General features: G+C 49.7%; 2 long non-coding RNA genes across 2 annotated transcripts; both read right to left on the minus strand.

The window, feature by feature from the left end:
* Positions 1 to 462: 462 nt before the first annotated feature.
* LOC131920595 (uncharacterized) lies at positions 463 to 2,534 on the minus strand. Its single transcript, XR_009381715.1, has 2 exons — positions 2,456 to 2,534; positions 463 to 865 (listed from the first exon to the last, which is right to left on the minus strand). It is a non-coding gene; the product is annotated as an uncharacterized LOC131920595 (long non-coding RNA).
* Positions 2,535 to 2,954: 420 nt separating this feature from the next.
* On the minus strand, positions 2,955 to 18,322 carry LOC131921039 (uncharacterized). The gene is made up of 3 exons (XR_009381829.1): positions 18,129 to 18,322; positions 12,528 to 12,678; positions 2,955 to 3,065 (listed from the first exon to the last, which is right to left on the minus strand). It is a non-coding gene; the product is annotated as an uncharacterized LOC131921039 (long non-coding RNA).
* Positions 18,323 to 19,458: the final 1,136 nt, after the last annotated feature.

The raw sequence follows: 19,458 nt of genomic DNA on the forward strand, positions 1-19,458 counted from the left end.
TTCTTTTTTCATCTTTTTGTTTTGTTTTGTTTTGTTTTGTTTTGTTTCGAGACAGGGTTTCTCTGTGTAGCTTTGGAGCCTGTCCTGGAACTCTCTTGGTAGCCCAGGCTGGCCTCGAACTCAGAGATCCGCCTGGCTCTGCCTCCCGAGTGCTGGGATTAAAAGCGTGCGCCACCACCGCCCGGCCTTTTTTTCATCTTTTTGTTTTGTTTTTCCAAATAGGGTTTCTCTGTGAAACAGTCCTGGCTGTCCTGGAACTTTCTCTGTAGCCCAGGCTGGCCTCGAACTCACAGAGATCCACCTGCTGCTGCCTCCTGAGTTCTGGGATTAAAGGCGTGTGTCACCACCGCCTGGCATAACCACCATTTTCTAATGTGTGTATATGTGTATATGTACACAAAAACCATCTGTGCACAGTGTTGTGTAGATACACGAGCAAGAAGAACACTAGACACAACGAAATGCACAGTAACTATTGTAGTTGTCAAGTATAGTTGGGGAAAGTGTCCCAAAGGCCAGAGAGGCTGTGAGGTTAGATGGGACCTCAAGCTATGCTGGGGCTGAGGGGTGGCTTCTGGACATTTCCCTGGGAACCTGGTGGCTGGCAGAGCTGGCCAAGAGCAGAGAGGGTGAGGGCAGAGAAGTTCTGGTTGTGAAGACTCTTGAGACCCTGGGGTGGAAAGAGGCTTCGTGGGTCCAAATGAGAGGAAGGGGTGAGGGCTGGAGGAGGTGAGACCCCATCACCCAGGATCATCAGGGACACACAGCTGTCCATCTTCAAGAGAAGGAAGCCTCCTCTGGCCTCTGTTTTGTCCTCTTTTCAGTAGGAATGTGTCCCCCTCCTTGCCGGGGACCTACTGAGAACCTGTGTTGGGTAAAGACAGGGGGAGTAGCTAGCCTGGGACTGCCGTGTTAAAAGGGACCTAACGGCAGAACCTTTAATTTGATGGTGGGCAGGGGCACAGGCTGACGGCTTAGCAGCCTCCGCCTCTCTCCCGAGGTAGATTCTAGAAGACACAGAGACAAGGGCCGCCTTGGTCCCGCTTGCTGTGCAGAAGCATTTCTCTGCTGTCATATCCCTGCCCCAAGCCAGTCAGTGCAGCCTGGAAAAGGGCTCAACACTATAGCCATGGTCCGCCTTAGAAGGTGACGGGTGGACCTTTCCCTTCTCTCAGGACACCCCTTCCTTTACCACGCCCCAGGCTTTAATTCATGACCTAGTCAGTCTGTGCTGACTCCTCACTCAGGGGCAGCCATGTGCTGTGCAGATGGCACAGTCCCGGAGCCCTGAGGTCTGACCAGCAGCAAGACCATGTTTCTCTGTAAGGGTAGAGCCACCTTGGCCTTCCTCTCCTGACTCAGGGAAGCTATCCCCATAAAGCAAAGAGCTCACATGCCTGGATCACAGGCATGCCTGGAGAGGGGCTCGGCAGGACACTGCTTGCTGGCGTATTTAACTCTGTTAGCAATCCCTCACAGTGTGCGTGTGCGTGCGCGTGCGCGTGCGCCTGTGCGTGTGCGTGTGCGTGTGCGTGTGCGTGTGTGTGTGTGTGTGTGTGTGTGTAGTGGTGGTGGTGTTTGGTTGATTGTTTTGTCATACTCTGAGACAACATCTTTCTCTACCTAAGAATAACCTCTACCTTACAGTCCTCCTGGCTCAGCCTCCCAGTGCAGGATTACAGGTGTGCAACACTATGCCTGGGTCACAGTGGGTATTACCAGCTGCCCTCTACAGGTAAGTAACCAAGAATTATGGGCACCTTACCATCAGGGGTTAAGGGTTTGGATTCTAGTCCAGGTCCCCATGACCTTGCCCACACAGCCCTTTACCTTGGAAGGAGGGCTTTTGGCCTGTGTTGTGTTGTATTTGGGTTTTCACTTGTTGGCAGTGGCCCTGGCCCTTGGTCTCTTCCTCTGGCAAGTGACTGTGGGGTTGGCTGTCAGAAACATCGCAGAATGACCTCGCTGGCCGTTGCTTTGTCTGTGGAGGGAAAACTTGGGGTCCTGAGTGGGGAGCCAGCTTGTCTGGGGTTGGGGTTGGTCAGTGGAGCTGAGCCAGGTCTTCCTCCTCCTTTCTCACGCCCTGACTCTGCTCTGCATCTGCACAGTCAGCACACTGCAGGACCCAAACTTCCATCCCCTGGGAACCATGGATGCCTTTCCCACCTACCTCCTGGGCTCCGTTGCTTCCCTGACTCTTCACTGGAGATCTTGGAGGGATGGCAAGCTCGGTATGTGTTACAGCACAACTCTTGATTTAGCTGTGCACCCCGCCCCCAGCTCCCCGAAGCCTGCTCCTCCCACAGTCTTCCCCGATTTAGTATCCGTACCATCATCTACCCAGTTATTCAGGCAGAAAGCCTTGGAATCATCCTACATTTCCCTTCCCCTCAACCCCCTCATCTGATCCATCAGCAAAAACATATTGTAATCGACCTCTCTTCAGCATCCTTACCTTCATCCACGCCACCCAACCAAACTGGTCCTTCCACATTGCTGGATGCAAAGGCATGCACCTGGAATCCCAGCATTCCTACAGCGAGATGATAGGAGATGAAGGCTGGAGAACCACCTGGAAGCTTGTCGGCTGTTGATCTAGATTACACAGTGCAGCAGAAACTACAAGAGATCTTATCTTCCCTCAACAAGGCAGAAGGCCAACGCCAATTCCTAATAGTGGTCCTAAGACCTCCACACGCATGCCAGGACTGACTTTCTCTCACACACAGACAACAACAAACATTTTTGAAGAGAGCCTAAATTACAAGTTAAGTCTACCCAAGGCCAGTGTCTCTGAAAAGACAGACTTGTCCTGTCCTGTAAATTCCTTATGGGGGCACTCTCTTGGACGGGGACTGTAGCTTGGCAGTAGAGAGCACTGGCCTCGCTTGTGTGAGGACCTGCGCTCGCTTGATCTCTAACACCAGAGCCGAGAACAAACAAACAAACCCATGAGTGGGACTCTTCTCAGAACACGTGTCCTTTGTCTTCCGTTTGGGCAAGTTTAACTTCTTGGTGCTTCAGGTTTGTTGACTACACGTGGGGATAATAGCAGCGCCCACCTCCTGGAGGAGACATGGAGATCAAAGAGAAAATGAGGAGAATGCTTACCACAGTACACTGCGGGTGTGTGTGTGTGTGTGTGTGTGTGTGTGTGTGATGTTAACTCTATTGTGATTATTATTGTTTGTTGTTGTGAGGCAGCATCCTGCTGTGTAGCCCAGGCTGGCTTTTTGGGGGGACCACAGGCATGAGCCGTCACACCCAACTCCATTATCATCTTTAAATTGTTATTATCATGACCATCACCATCTGTTTGAACTTTCTTTTCAAACTTTTTTAGACTTATTATGCATATGAATGTTTTGCCTGCAGGTATGTCTGTGTACACTGGAGGTCAGAAGAGGGCATCAGATCCTCTGGAACTGGAGTTACAGATGGTTGTGAGCCACCAGGTGGGTGCTGGGAACCAAATCCAGGTCCTCTACAAGTGTGGCAGCAAGTGCTCTTAATCCCATCTCTCCAGCACTTGGTTTTTCTTAAAGAGGCAACTATTTTTTTCCCGCTCTCTGTCTTTGTGTAATAATAACATGTACATTTTACCATTTTTCCGTGGTCCAGACCCTAATCCACTTAACAAGAGGACCAAACTCTTTAACTAGCAAGTAAACCTTGGTCTCCTCCTTAGCCTCAGAGTTCCCCGTGGCTCATCCCTCTGCAGTCACATTGCTCATCGAGGCTCTGTGTGATTCGGGCTGTGTCTCCCTAAACACTTGCCTGCCTGGAAGGTGCTTTTCCTTCTCTATCTACCTAATGCCCATTCTTCCTTCCATCTCAACTTGATCATTATTGTCTCAACCTTCCAATCCGGTGACTAGGAAAGTCACCTTGTTTTATACTCTGAGAGTATACATTTCTACTCTTATTGCTGTAACAGAATACACGACGAAGCACCTTACGAAAGGAAGTGTTTCCTCGGCTCCTGGTTTGAGGGTATAGTCTATTGTGGCAGGAAAGTCATGGCAGCAGAGGCTTGGAGCAGCTGATCACATTGCAGCCACAGTCAGGAAGCAGAGAGCAGGGAAGGCTGGTGCTCGGCTTGTTTTCTCTTGTCTGTCTAGACTGAGATCCCAGCCCATGGAATGAGGCTGCCCATACACAGCGTAGGCCTTCCTACCTCAATTAACCTACATTAGATAATCCCTCATCCATATGCCCAGAGGCCTCTCTTGAAATGATTCTGAATTCTGTAACTTGGCAGTCCATAGTAACCACCACACTAGATGTGTTCTGTGCTCTGCTGTAGCACTTACCCAGATTATACGCTTCCCTCCGTTTGAATTGACTGCCTCTGATGGACCTAACACCATGAGAACAGAGGCCAAATCCTTCTTTCCCTATGCTGACATGGTATTTTGCACTATGCTAGGTGGTAAATAATGAATGAATGCGTGAATGAGTAGAATGGTGAGGAAACTCAAAGCCAAAAATCCTTCCAGGGAATAATTTATTGTCCTTGCAAAAGTAACTCACCTTTCTCATCGACATCAGGTCATGAGGCTGGAAGAGCTAGCCTGACCTCCAGTAGGCTCCACTTGCTGAAACTGGGTGCTCACAGGGCATCCATGGCATTATAAAAGGACAGAAAGGCTTTGACCCATTGAGCAGAGCTCAAAGATGGACACGAAGCTGCAGTGTGATGAAGTCTGTCTGGCCTCCTGTCTGTGGGCCAGACACATTTGCTGTGCCTTCCTTCTTGAATCAGGGTGAGGAGGAACCCGCCCGACACTGGAGCTCTGTGCTCTGGTTTTTCTGGCTGATGACGCATCCTTTACTGGGTTAGAGCAGAGGTTCTGCAGACCTGGGCCAGTCTCCGACAGAGTCCACACTGGGACACGGCGAAATGAGAACAACGGGGACAGCATGGGGACTTTTCACAAAGCTAAATTAATTCTGAGATTGTCTGTCCTACATTTTTCTGTGTCAGCCTGCCCTTTCTTTTATGAAACCAGGGTGACAGGAATTGATGATTTTGTGTCCTTGCTTGTCAAAATCACCTACTTAATTCTCTTTTGAAATTTGCTGGCTGTGGAAAGTGGCCGAGCTGGGATGAGAGTACATATTTGCTAGTTTGCCGGATACCTAACTCCCTCTGCTCTACAGGCCCCGGGAGAGAATCCTACACAAGGGAGATACGAGAACTGCTGTAAATTGTTGACGGACTGCCGTGAAGAAGAGAGACATGCTCTTGTTACAACCAGCGAGGCAGTCTCAGACAGGAACAGTTCAGCCGATATCAATCAGCTGAACGCGGTGGTTCCAATCCTTGCCCTGGTGAGGCTGAAGTAGGTGGATCTCTGAGTTCCAGGCTAGCCTGGTCTACAGAGTGAGACTTTGTCTCAAAACAATCAGACAAACAAAAGCAAAACAAAACAAAACTTACAAAAAAAACAAATCAACTGATTTATAGTAAGTTTTTGACAGATGAGTGGTCAGTACTTGAATGGGCTGTCCCCGGGCCATCCTGGGCTAACCCTGGGCTACCAGTGCCTAGACACTACTCAAACATGTGGGGACTGATGAAGGATCTTGGCCGTGGAGTCAAACAGACCTGTATTTTAACACTAGTTTCACCACTTATTACATGTGTGATCTAGAGCAAATAAATTTTCTGCTCCTTAAAATGGGAAGTAGGAAAGCCAGGCAGTGGTGGCACACACCTTTCATTCCAGCACTCTGGAGGCAGAGGCAGGCGGACCTCTTATGAGTTCAAGGCCAGCCTGGTCTGTAGAGCTAGTTCCAGGACCACCAAGGCTACACAGAGAAACCATGTCTCAAACAACAACAACAACAACAATAATAATAAAATGGGAGGTAGAGACTAGAGAAATGGCTCAGAAAGTAAGAGCAGTGGCTGCTCTTCCAGAGGACCTGGGTTTGATTCCCAGCCCCCACATGGCACCTCACGACTGTTACTCCAGTCCCAGGGATCTGAAGCCCTCTTCTGGGCTCCTCAGGAACCAGGCATTCACACTGTGCACAGATATACATGCAGACAAAATACCCACGCACATAAAAAACAAAACAAAACAAAAAAACCGTGGTCCCCGGAGAACCTATCCTAGGGCAAATTAATGTGGTCGTGGAGGCCAGGAAAACTCCTTAAGGAAGTGACTAATCATTCCAGTGAGGGCTGAAGGGTAAGGAGGGCTAGCTGGGGTAACAGGAGTTGTGGTGGAGAACATTCTAGGCAGAGAAGAAAGACGCACAAGGGCAGGATGAAGTTGGGGAGACTAGAGGAGAAATGCATCCCAGACACGCTGAGGATTTTCACTTTTGTCCTCAGAAGCAAGCAGCAGGCGGCATGATCAGATTGGCAATTTTAAGATTTTTCTGTGGTGATGGGTGGTGGTAGTTGGAGGTGGGATGGGCAAGCATAAAAGGCCGAAGCCTGACGGAAGTCAATGTGTTCAGGAAATACATAATGGAACCCTGGGCGAGTGAAGCAGTGGGGGAGAAGATGAGTGCACGGTCTTAAGGACCACTTAGGAGATGAAGTGGTCGTGACTGAGCAATGTATTCCAGGAAGGATGAGGGTGAGACGGTTGCTGAGGATGATACCCAGATTTCCGGATAGAACTGTTGCCAGGCAACAGAGTGAAAGCCAGAAGGGAGTGGGGGAAAGCCTGGGACATGATTTCCCCTGCAGGTGTGATTAAGTCCGTGTTTGCAAAATGAGAGGTGTCAGGATGTGTGGATCCCTGGTTGCTAGCCGAGGGAGAAAGGACACCTTACGAAGATTGCGTGATGCAAGTAAACAGGCCTAAGGCTTAGGTCATGACTTAGGTCATTCAGGTAAGCTGTGTGACCTTCGGAGGCAGCTTCACCACTCTGGGCGTGAGCTCTAGAATGAATGGCCCACTGAGCCTAGAAACTTAACAGGCATGGACTCTCCAGCTTTGTTTGTGTCCACTGTCACTATTTATGGGACTGTTCCTTGGGAAGCTGTTTCCTATAGATTCATTTCGACTAGCGCGTAAAGGTGAAAAAGCATTAAGTCTAAGAATGTGACCCCAGGAGCCCATTTGCTCTCTCTGCTAATTTCACAGAGATGATATCTGGATCAGACCCTTGTCTCTGCCCTCCTGCACCCCCTGCCCCTGGAGGAGAGGCTAAACAGTTTGCTCAAAGCCACAAGGCTGGAGGACAAAAGAACACCCTTTAGGAGTGAGTCCAATGTTCCTTTTCTTACTTGGGGCTGGAGATCTTTCTGCAGCCTACACAGCCTCTTCCTAGGACAGATGGAGCTGGGCAGAACTGTGGGGACAGGCTAAGGTCATAGACACAGGTGGTGCTGAGCATCTGGGCTGAGGGGAAGCGACAACGGGATATCTACAGCATTGTCCTGCTAAGCTGGAGTCTTTTTCTAACTCTTGGAAGATACCGTGTACCCCTGCTATGCTCCTGAATGTCTTCCTGGAAATACAAGGTGAACTTTGGGGGGAAAGTGGATGCTAAAAACCCAGCCTGTGCGCCTTCCCCGCCCCTGCAAATGAGACATGAAAACACGGTTTGAACCCGCTGCTGAGGTTTCCATGGTGGCTCCACTCTGCCGCCCTTCCCATTGGCTAAGACGCCCTGCTCTGGTTTTAACCAGAGGCTCAGATACGGGTCTCTTTCCTGATTGGCCAGCTTGTGCTGCAGCGCCATGGCAACAGAGACAGGGGGACCAGTCTCTGCCGGAAATTGAGTCACCATCTACCTGGTGGGCTACGATCCATGGGGCTGCTTCTACGGGGTGGGAGGAGGGACAGGCAACTCCTGAGCCGGTTTATAGGCAAGCGTTGGACTTCCCACACTGGTTACTCGGAGCTTTGTGGGGCTGGAGGGGGGCGGGGGTGGCTTCTGCTCATGTCTATTTTGTATCTCACAGCATCCTCTTAGTCCCCTCTTTTCTCTGAGACTTCTATGTCCCCCAGAAGGAAAACAAACCTCTGGCAGCACCAGAAGTTAACTCGTTGGCCCAAATTCATATAAATGGCAAGCCAGGATTTGAGATTATGTTGTATTGCCTGACTTAAAGGCTTCCAAGGGCTATTGTGAGAGAATCCAGGGGTCTTTTCATTTAAAAAAAAAAAAAAAAAAAAAAAAAAAGCAAATGACTAACCCTCTTTTTATTTGTCAAACACCAAATGCTTTTCAAAATACTCCTCCATCTAAAATATCCAATCATCTCAACAGATCGAGGGGTTGTATAGGTCAGGATTGAATGGCTCACCTACACATAAAGTCACCAGAGCTCAGAGAAGTCCCGTAATTTGTTTTGTGTCCCAGAGTTGGAATGCCCACCCTTCTGAGCCCTTGTCAAGGCCACATAGCCAAATCGTTGCCTTCTCCACTCGAGTGCTCCAAGGAATTATATTCGGCTCCGAGCCTCCATGTGTGTGCTGGGAACTGAGCCCCGGGTCTTCTGCAAGAGCCATAAGTGCTCTTAACTTCTGAGTCCAGTCCTCTCACAGTCTTAAATCAGGATTCCAAAAACAAGGGCACTAGACTTGGGCCATGGGGTGCTCTCCCTGCTCCCACAGAGAGCAGACAGTGGCCTATGCCTGCTCTGGGAGCTGACTCTCCTCTTCTTGGATGCATACTTTTCCTGCTCCCACAGAGAGCAGATGGTGGCCCGTGCCTGATCTGGAAGCTGACTCTCCTGTTCTTGGGTGTATACTTTTTCTTTAACTGAAGCTGCAGTTATGGATCAATTTCTTGGTAGACTCTGAGGACTGTATTTGTGTGAAGGAATCTGAAATAGTTGTTCCCCAAAGAGTGACTCAGCATCCCTAGCCGGAGGGTATGGGCAGTAGAAATAGAGGAAAGAAACCCCTAGTGGCTTTAGTAGTTCAAATCTAAGCTGAAAATAGTCTGGAAGTTCTCTTTCTTTCCTGTTCAGCTTGGGCTTCCTGAAGTTCCTGCCTTAGAAACAGCCCAGTCACTAGGCCCACCCTCCTGCCCTTCCTGGAGCACTGCTTTTGAAGATGACCTTGTAAAAAGTTCACACCTGCCACTCCGCTCTCCTAAATGCCGCACCAGCAAGGAGCAGACACAGTTTCTCTACAACAACAGTTAGAGGCATCTCTCCTGCCCCAGACACCAAGACAGCACCAGAGACACTGGGGGGATGTGGGGAACAGCCTGGGGTGGCTCTGCTTTTATGAAAACTGCAGCCTAGTGGTCTTCTCTTGAGGGACTCTCCCAAAGTGACTCCATCAGGTTCTCAGATGGTAATGGAAGACAGGGTACTGGGACAGTCACAGAGTAGTGGTGGACAGGGGTTGGAGGGAGGATTGGGGTGGTACAAGATGGCCAGACATGAGTGCTGGGAACTGAACTCCAGTCTTCTGCAAAAACACTCTTTTTTTTTTTTTTTTTTTTTAGATTTTTATTTATTTATTATGTATACAGCATGTATGACTGCAGGCCAGAAGAGGGCACCAGATCTCATCACAGATGGTTGTGAGCCACCACGTGGTTGCTGGGAATTGAACTCAGGACCTCTGGAAGAGCAGTCAGTGCTCTTAACCTCTGAGCCATCTCTCCAGCCCTGCAAAAACACTCTTAACCGCTGAGAATCTCCAGCCCTGAGATGCCTGTTCTTGGTGCTGGGTAAGGGTCCGCACCCCACATGAAACTCCATTGGAAATATTCCAATCAGAGATATCCCAAGTGCAAAGACCCTTAAGTAGGATGGAATCTGCTGATCTGAGCCTTGAGTAACACATTTCTCCACTTTCTGAGTTTCCTAGTTTGTGGAGTGGGAACTACAGATGCCTCCCCGCTTCCCTGGTAGGCATACAGAGTGCAAGGGGCCCCCAAAGCACACAGGGTTTTAAAAGGGGAGGGGGCTCCCTGACTCCTTTAAGGCCTATAGAATGCCTTGGGAAGGCTTAGGATTTTGGTTGCTGGCTCTTGGTGGGCATCCCCACACTTACTGGTGTTTGTTGAGGACCACCGGGGAACAGGGCAGCAATGCTCAGTGCCTGGGGTCATGGGAGAGTCTGGGGGAGGAAGGCCTTGCTAAGCTTATGGCATGGCTTGCTGCTCTGGACGGTGGCTGAGGAGAAAAAAGCTGGGAAAATTCTGGGGCCCAGGGAAGGCCTGGAGGAGATGAGATTCCAACTGGGCCAGGGAGGGGCTTGTAGACACACAGATTTAGCTGAAGTTAGGGAAGCTGTTGGCAGGCAAAATGCCAGGGGCTGTTTGTCGACTTCCTACTTTCTATCAAGTTAACAAGACAGACATGGGAAACCTCTTAGGGCACCAGGGGACCCAAAGGAGATGCCAGGGCTGGAGAAGCTTCCAGGAGGAAGCAAGGATGATGCTTCAGAGGCCTAAAGGATGAGTCAGGTCAAGCCCCAGAGGCAGAGGGAGAAGCAGGAAATAGCAAGGGGGTCACTATGGAAGGGACAATGTCTTCCAAGAGGCCAGAGGGGAAGAAAAGTTGGGGGTTTTCAAGCTGTCTAAAGCAGAGAGTTCAAATAATGGGTGGGATCAGCTTGGCTCCAGCTCAAGACGCTGGTCTTTCTCACTGACGCACTAGACACAGGGTTGCCGGGTTTAGCAAACTGAGGCTATAGTGTTCAATTTCAGACGAATAACAATGTGTTTTTAGTATGTGTGTACACACAATTATTTGGGTCACCCCTTACTGAAGGCCCCTCTATCTGAGATCAGCCTACCTGTACCTCCTGCATTCTCTTTAGTGTCCCTCTGTCCCTGTGTAGGATCACAGAATGGCTTTAGGTATCCAGATGATGTGGCCAGACTTTAGCTAGGGAAGCTGCCTAGATTTGTGGGAAAACACACCCGAAGGAGACCAGGAAGAGGTGGGGGGCAGGTGAGGCTTCTGCGATTGCCCTGGACCCCAAAAGGAATGTCGGTGTGCCTCTGAAGTCATCTGCCTTTCCCACCAGGCAGGTGGCCCTGAATAAACCTCTCAGCTGGCCAAGTCCTAGGGGACTGCTGATGTGGTCAGCCCCAAGATCTGCATGTGAACATCTGGACCACATGGCTCCCTTGTCCCTCAGCATTCTCATCTGTTAAAGAGATGATGGCGGTACGTCCGTTATGACCTCTTCCATCCCCTGTACCTCTCCTGGTGTGGGACGTGATGATGAAGACATTTGGCTCCCCGCTCCTTTTCCTCCTGTCTCATGCTGCTCTTTCCCTGGCCACTGGATCCATGACTAACCCTTCACATCTTGCTTGGAAAAAGAGGCTGCACATTTGTGGAGGGCCTACTATGTGCTAGCAAATCCTCTGCATTCCTTGCCTCAACTAGTGCATCAGCCCTGAATGTGCTTGCTCCATTCCTCAGAGAGCAAACCGAGGCTCTTGGTCACACAGCTGTGCAGGGTCTGGCTGGTGCCGGCACTCTCCCCCACCACTGTCTCCAGGAAACTTCCCCCAGGAAGCCCTAATCCCCCATTATTTAGAACTTGGGCTCAGTCAGCAGTCTTGTTGTCCCACTGCAGGCCCACATGCTGCCCTGGCTCTTTCAGAGTTAAGCTGGCTCACTGCTCATTTGCCAGGCTCTACGGCTTAGGAAGCCCTTTCTTTCCCATCTGCGTCCTCCCCGTGGCTCCACAGAGCCCAGACATGGCCCCTTCCAGCCCTTCTTGCCTGCAGCTCTGCAGCAGTAAGGCCACATTAAATATTAACGGGGCCGCTCCTGGCACCACCGTGACGTCAATTACTGCTTGGTGAGGGCTGCAGTTGCCTTCCCAAGGTGAAGCAGTGACCGGAATTCAAATAGCTTCAGTGGTGTCCCAGGGGACTGGCTGTCGGGACTCGGAGAAGATACTGCTAATGTAAGGCATGGCAGAAGTCCAAAGCTTTCTCTGCTGCCCCTCCCATAGCATTCTGCTCCCGGCATGATGAATTCCATCATCTGGCAAGTATTTGCTGAGCACCTGCTAGCTACCCAACAGGGCACTATGCTCCAGGGATGCATCTGTAGCGTGACAAAGGCTTTGCATCATGGAGCTACCCTTGTGGTAGAGAAGAGAGAGAAAGCCCCACTGTAGGACAGGACAGATACCCACCCTGGCCCGACACCAAAGGATCCTTCCAGAGAGCTAGTTTGTGCTGAAACCAGATGAAGGAAAGGATCCGAGTTAGGTAGAAAAGAGGAGGGGTAAGGCAGAGGGAGCCTGACTGGAGTGCAGAGCCTGCTCCAAGCCTTCCTAGCCATTTATCCGTAAATTGGATTTCCACCTCAGGGTTGCTGTGAAGGATAATAGAAGCCCTGCTAGTGATAACACAGGCCCACGGGCACGAAAGGCCAAACAACGGGAGAGCACAGGGCACTGCTGGAGAATAGCTCCCAGGCCTGACCTGCTTAGGCACATCTGTCACACTAGCACTGAGGCAGGAGGATCAACTTCTCCTATCTCAAAATAACAGCCCCCACACCTAAAAGAAAACAGCTCCTGGCCTTTGTCTAATCTCCTCACCTTCCCAGGAATTCTTACCTCCATTTTCTGAGCAGACAAACAGGTTCAAAGAGGAGCCCTGACGGGACCAGAGCCAGGCTGGGGATTCACTGGACACAATTTCAGGTTGTATCTTTTTACCCACAGTTCAGTCACAGGCAATCCTGGGAAAGAGTTGTTAGTGCCGAACCTACAGCCCCAACAGTAAAAAGTAACAGTGAAAAGCAGAGAAAACAGAGTTGTTCAGTGTGGCCACAGAGGAACACATAATGAGATCTAGCGATCCCTGACCCCCCTCCTCCGCCCCCACCCCAGTCAAGTCCCTGGGCCCTGACATGAGGTTTTAGGTTTAAATAGAGGCAAAGGTATGCTTAACTAAGCCGTCCTGGGCACGGGGTGGTCCTGCCACTCTTGTCTGCGCTCCAGTCTCTTCTGGATGGGGGTCTGAGGAGTTGAGAATGCTGTGAGATTGCTTCCTGGAGACAAACGCTTCCTCCTGCTGGCACCAGGCATTACCAGGCTTCCACATTTTCCTTTTCCTGAGAATCCTGGGGAACATCTAATTTCTTGGAGACCATGTTTTCAATAGTCTGATAGTCAGAGGGAGAAGCGACCAGTGTCTCTCTTTAGAACATCTTAACTCTGAGGCTGGAGATGGCTCAGTGGTTCAGAGGGCTCGCTGTTCCTGCACCCACATTGGGAAGCTCAAGACTCCCTGCAACTCTAGCTCCAGGAGATCTAACACCTCTGGCCTCTTGGGGCACCCGTACTGATTAAAAGAATCACAGCCATGGTTACCTTTTTAGGGCTTTATTGGGGGGGGGGACAGAGAAAGACACAGAAAGAGAGAGAGACACGGAGCGGGGGAGAGAGGGGCCAACGGGGGAAAGAGCGGGAAGGAGAGGGGACAGAGAGCCCACAGAGGGCCCACCTGCTTTTTAGGCTGGGAAGCCAGCGAAGGCTGATGACGTAATTAAGGACGTATATAAGGACCAAATCCTTACACGTACTCCTGAGTGCGTCTGTGCATGAAAACACGCACGGACAAAATTAAAAATAAAGCTCATCTTTTATTTTTGCATCTTAGTTGGGTATGGTGGCATACACTTTTAACGTCAGCACTTAGGAGGTAGAGGCACGTGGATCTCTATGAGTTTGATGCCAACCTGGCCTATATGCAAGTCCTAAGCCAGCTAGGGAGCATATACAGACAACATAATGTGACCAAAAAACAAATTAATAATAATCCCACAACAAAATACCGAAAACAAGACAGAAAGATGAGGAACAAGTTTGAAAGGGACAAAATGGGATAGGAATAATGCTATAAAGTCACTGGGGGTGGGTGGTGGTGGTGTCAGGGTACAGTGCCAAGACCGACTGCAGAAGTGGCCATCATTCCACCATATCTTGGAGTAAGACAGCAAGTGTCTTCAGTTTCTTTTTCAGTGGCCATGATGTTGTGAATTCCCTGCTCCCCTAACCTTTCTGCCCAGTCATTTCACAGCATGTCAGGTACTGATAGCACTGTCACAGTGTCCTGGAGGCGTCACCCACTCCTCCCCTCTGTCATAGCTCCAATCCTCCCGCAACAGGCCAAGGTCTAGCAAGGGCAGTACCATCCACCCCCCAGCATGCCCGTTTCCCATGAGAGGAGACTGCAGCAGAGAGAAGCGTAGGAACTTGTCTCGGTTTCCACAGCGGCTGGGGAAGAGCTGAGACTGGAAGCCAGGTCCGGTAATGCTCCTGTACTATGAGAGCCACTGAAGCTGGCCAGTTCAGCCTGAGAGCCCCGTTCCCACCTCAGCTCCCTCCCAGCTCATTTAGTCTTGTCTTCTCCCTCCTTCCTCCCTCTCTTCTCTCTTCCACTCAACTGCCAACCAGTCAGATCGCTGTCAGTGAAATGACTTTATTTCTCACTGGGGTGTGTGTGGCAGGCAGTGACCCTGGCCCCTTATAAAGAGGGCCTTAGTGTGGGTTTCTGTAACAAAGAGAAGGTAGAAAAGGTAGAATTGCGTTCAAGCCTGCATTCATAGGGCAACCCCTGAGTCCAGGACTCCCACCCTCCCCAGCATCTGAGGGGTTCTGAGGATGGATGGAACCCAAGCCGTATCCTCAGGTGTTTTCATTCTACCAGGGAAATGGCAACTTCCTAAGGAAGTAGGAAGCAGGGGGCTGAAATAACAAGGAACATGAACTCTATGGTCAGAAAGACGGAGGCTCAAATGCTAACTATTTTACTAAGTGCAGGCCTGGGGTAAGTAGATGCCTCTCTGAGCTTCAGTTTCTCTATCTGGCCAATGGGTACAAGAGAAAGAGATGTGATAAGGAATAGATCGCATGCTGCATTAAGCGCTGTAACACAATGCCTGGTGCCTGCTAATTGGCCGGTAAATATCAACCTTATGATCCGCTTTATGCAAAGAGCAGATACTAGAGTCATGCTGGAAATGGAAAGAAATTGAAAGAATTACTTTTATAAAAGTACCTGCCACACAAGCTTGAAGACCTGAGTTTGATGCCTGGGACAGTAAAAACAGAGAATTTATTTATGAAAGTTGTTCTGTAACTTCCACACACACATATATGTATTTAAAAGAAGAAAGGAGGCAAAGGAGAAGTTAAAAAAGGGGGGACAGGTCTCACAATGTAGCACAGGTTGGCCTCAACTCTATCTCAAGTGCTGTGGTTACAGCAGATTATGGTCTCTGTTACCATGCCTGTTATGAGAGGGTTTTTAAAAATTATTTTGATTATTTTAAATTATGTGTAGGTGTTTATGTCTGAGTGTGGATATGTGCACTTGAGTTCAGGTGTCTGAGAAGGGAAGGCATCAGATGCTCTGGACCTGGAGTTACAGAGGATTAGGAACTACCTGATGTCAGGTCCTCTCCAAGTGCTCTCAACCACTGAGCCATCTCTCCGGCTTCCTGTAGATTATCTCTTGTTGGAGAAACAGGGCAGGTTTTTTGAAGGAGATAGGATTTGCATCACAGGGCATGCCTTTAAACCTTACATCTGGAGGGCAGGAGAGATGGCTCAGAGGTTAAGAGCATTGGTAGCAGCTCTTCCAGAGGTCCTGAGTTCAATTCCCAGCACCCACATGGCAGCTCACAGCTGTCTACAGCTCCAGTTCCAGGGTGTCTGACACCCTCACACAGTCATATGCAGGCAAAACACCAATGTACATAAAATGAAAACAAATCATTAAAAAAAAACCAAAAAAAAACTTATATCTGGGAGGCAAAGGCAGGCGGATCACAAGTTTGAAAGTTTGAGGTCAGCCTGGGCTGTGTACAGAGAACTTGTCTAAAAGGGGGCGGGGGAGAGGTACTAAAGAAACAGAAAAGCTTGGAGGGATAGATAAGGACATTTTAGTGGGTAGAAATTTGTGGGCAGAGTCTGGGAACATGGTGTGCCCAAGATGTCCAGGGAGTGAGTAATGAGTTTTAAAAGCGGCTTCAGGCTCATGTTGTAAAGAGCTAGGTGGAAACACTGGTATCTTAGTAGGGAAGGAGCCTTCCCATAAGCCCTGTGCTGCAGAGCAACCTCCCACCCCCACCCGGGACTCAGCCTTCTCCTGTGGCCTTGGCCCTCCCAGATTGCTTTGTTTCCTGAGTCAGGGCCAGTCCACTGCCATGGTCTGGAAGAAGCCAGAAGGCTGTAACAATCTGTTTGCCTCCTACTAACATCCTGGGAAGGAAAAGATGCTTTTTTAGCACAGTTGCCTGGCAGGAAACCTTGGCAAAAACTCAGTGACCCTCTCCTTTACTTCCCAGGGAGCCATTTAAGGAGCCCTTGATGGTTACACTATCAGCTCGATGCTCTGAAGACTGTCGCCGGTCAGGGGCAGCAGTGGTGAAGGCCTGACCGGGCTCCTGCACTGTGCTGACATTGGCAAGCCGACCGACGTCTTGCTTGGCCTCCTTTCCCGTATGTTAGAATGGCAAGAATACTTACCTCACCTTAGCTAAACTAAATAGGAGTGTACTGGCAAGCTGATGCCCCATGGCCTGCTAAGGAGTTTGTTTCCTTGTCTCATCGATATGGTCTCAACCATTTATTTGTTTGTTTGAGACAGGATCTCCCTCATTATTTATAGCCCTGTCTGTCCTGGAACTCAATATGTAGGCCAGGCTGTACTGGAAAGAGATCCACCTGCCTCTTCCTCAAGAGCTCTGGGATTAAAGGTGTACGCCACCATGTCCCAACTTTAATTATTGATTATTTACTTATTTGGAGTGTTGGGAGAGTCTTGCACATGCTTGGCAGGTGTCCTGCCACTAAATTACAGTGTCAGCCCCACGCCTGTCTTTAGCAGCAGCCCTGGTTTTACCAGTTGAATTGTCATGCTGTTTCATTTTCCAATGCCCTGGACCTTCAGAGCTAGGAAACCAAAGAACAATGCCATCCATCCACTAGCAAGGTCTTGGTGTCACAGCTAAGAAATCCTAGGGTAAAAGGCAAAGCAACAGCCTCCCCAGGCCCGGCTGTCCCTAGCTCTTTTCCTAGCCCGAGACAGCCTCTCCTACCTGGGCCAAACCCATAGGAACCATACAGAAGCTGGACGCAATTATACAGGAGTTTCAAATGAAAGGATCTAGAAAATTCTGACCAAGAAACCAAAGTTTGATGGTTGTAGTAACACCTGCCTATAATCCTAATACTTGGGTGGAGACAGGAGGACCAGATGTTTGAAGCTGTCAGGAACCTGTCTCAAAAGATTAAAATAAATCAACACCAATTCAAGGTGGACAAGATTGCACCTATCTGTAATCTCAGCCAGCATATGGGAGGCTGAGCCAGGAGAATCAGGAATTTGAGGATAGCCTAGGCTACATAGTGAGTTTGAGGCTAGCCTAGGTTGCTGCATAGCAAGACCCTATCTCAAAACAAAAGACAAGTCCCCTGATCTCGTGCAGAACCGAAGCAAAAGCTCTTTCTCCTTCTTTCATCACCAGAGCCCAGCTCCCAGCGTGAGCCTGAGGGAGATGGAGGCAGGGAACTGTGTCTGAATGCCAGCAGTTCGAAGCTGGGGCTCCCAGGACATGTTAGCACTTCTAAATGCCAAAAGCTCCCGTGGGTGCTGCACTGCTTCCAAGTCAGTGGAAAGGGGCAGGCTTCTGAAAGGGGCAGGCTCTGAAAGGCTGTGAGACCTGTAGCTCAACCCCAGGTTGGTGGCAGAAAGCAGGTAGGGGGAAGCTTAGATGACAGATATCTGACCCTTCTACATCTCAGCTTCCTTCTCTCTGAGGGTGACAAGGTTTCTCTAAGCAGAGACTGTGGGACAATATCTGGGATGACGTCATTACTCTGAAGCCCAGAAGAGGGTAAGGGATTGATAAGCACGAGGAGCCGCCATTGTGGCTGCTACCGACAGTGGTAATCACATCATTGGCTGAGGAACGGGAAAGTCACTTTGGCATCGAGCTGACTGCATCAGGGTGTGGCAGGGAGTCCTATCTTGGTGACACTAAGCTCAAGATGGTAACCATGCCAACAGTGTGACTGCCACCTCTCTGGAACAATACCAGGTCTTTCCTGTAGTATGTCCCTTGGTGTTCAGATATCTCAGGCAGTTCAGAGTGTACTAGAGTATCTGATATGGGGGGGGGGGGAACCAAACAAACCAGGTCCTACCTTTTCTGGTCACTCCTCACTGGATTCTGGGTGGAAGGTTCTGGTGATGCTTTGGGAATCCAGCCACGCTGAGGAGCAGTCACTAGCACTGTGCTCAGAATGGAGCACAGCAAGGAACCAACCACAGAGCTGAGGTGGCTGGTCTTGTTCTATGGCGTTGCCATGGAGATACTACACATGTGCCTGGTGAGCTCCATGATGGCCCTAAAAGGCACTGTGGAGCCATATACGGTGGCGTATGCCTAGAATCTCAGGACTTGGGAGGGTGAGACATGATGATTGTCAAGAGTTTGAGAATTGCTTAGCTTATTTTTTTATTTTAGAGATAGGGTTTCTCTGGGTAGCCCTGGCTGTCCTGGAACTTGCTGTGTAGACCAGGCTGGGCTCAAACTCACAGAGATCCACCTGCCTCTGCCTCTGAAGTGTTGGGACTAAAGGCATGTGCCACCACCACCTGTATTTTTTTTTTTTTTTTTTTTGGTTTTTCGAGACAGGGTTTCTCTGAGTAGCTTTGTGCCTTTCTTGGAACTCACTCTGTAGCCCAGGCTGGCCTCGAACTCACAGAGATCTGCCTGGCTCTGCCTCCTGAGTGCTGGGATTAAAGGCCACCACCGCCCAGCCGTTTTGTTTTTTTAAGCTGGAGTGTGGTGGTGCTTATCTTTAAACCCAGCACTGAGGGGGCAGAAGTGAAGGACCTCTGAGTTCAAGGCCAGCCTCGTCTACATGGCAAGTTCCAGGCCAGCCAGGGATACAGGGTAAAACCACCTTTAAAGAAAATGGGAAAGCCAGATGGTGGCGTCAGTGTCACATGCCTTTAATCCCAGCACTTTGGAGGCAGAGGCAGGTGGATCTCTGTAAATTTGAGGCCAACCTGGTCTATAGAGCAAGTTCCAGGATGGCCAGGACTGTTACACAGAGAAACCCTGTTTCAAAAAACAAAACAAAAAAGGTTATTTAGCCCATTTTCCATGTGGCTTACTCAAGAGAACTCAGCGATAAACTGGTAGATCAGGATTTGAACCCAAGTCTAGAATCATGTTTGGGCCCCCACACAGTACCATGCAAATTCTGCAGAAGTCAGGTGAGCCTTTGCTCTGTTTCCCGAGTGAGAACTGGACCAGGTAAAAAGCAGATTTGGCTCCTGTGCTGGGGACAGTTCTGAGCCCTAGCAACATGAAGTGTTAATCACCAATCATCGCTCTCTTCATCTTGCTCAGAGGATCTCTCTGGAGTGGTTCTAGAGCCAACCTACCTATGGATAAGGCTTACATCTGTGAAGCAGCTTATGTGTCCTGGGGTTGCCGAACAGTTGGCAGCTGTCTTTAGGGGT

The sequence above is a fragment of the Peromyscus eremicus genome, chromosome 10, assembly GCF_949786415.1.
Source record: "Peromyscus eremicus chromosome 10, PerEre_H2_v1, whole genome shotgun sequence".
NCBI lineage: Eukaryota > Metazoa > Chordata > Mammalia > Rodentia > Cricetidae > Peromyscus > Peromyscus eremicus.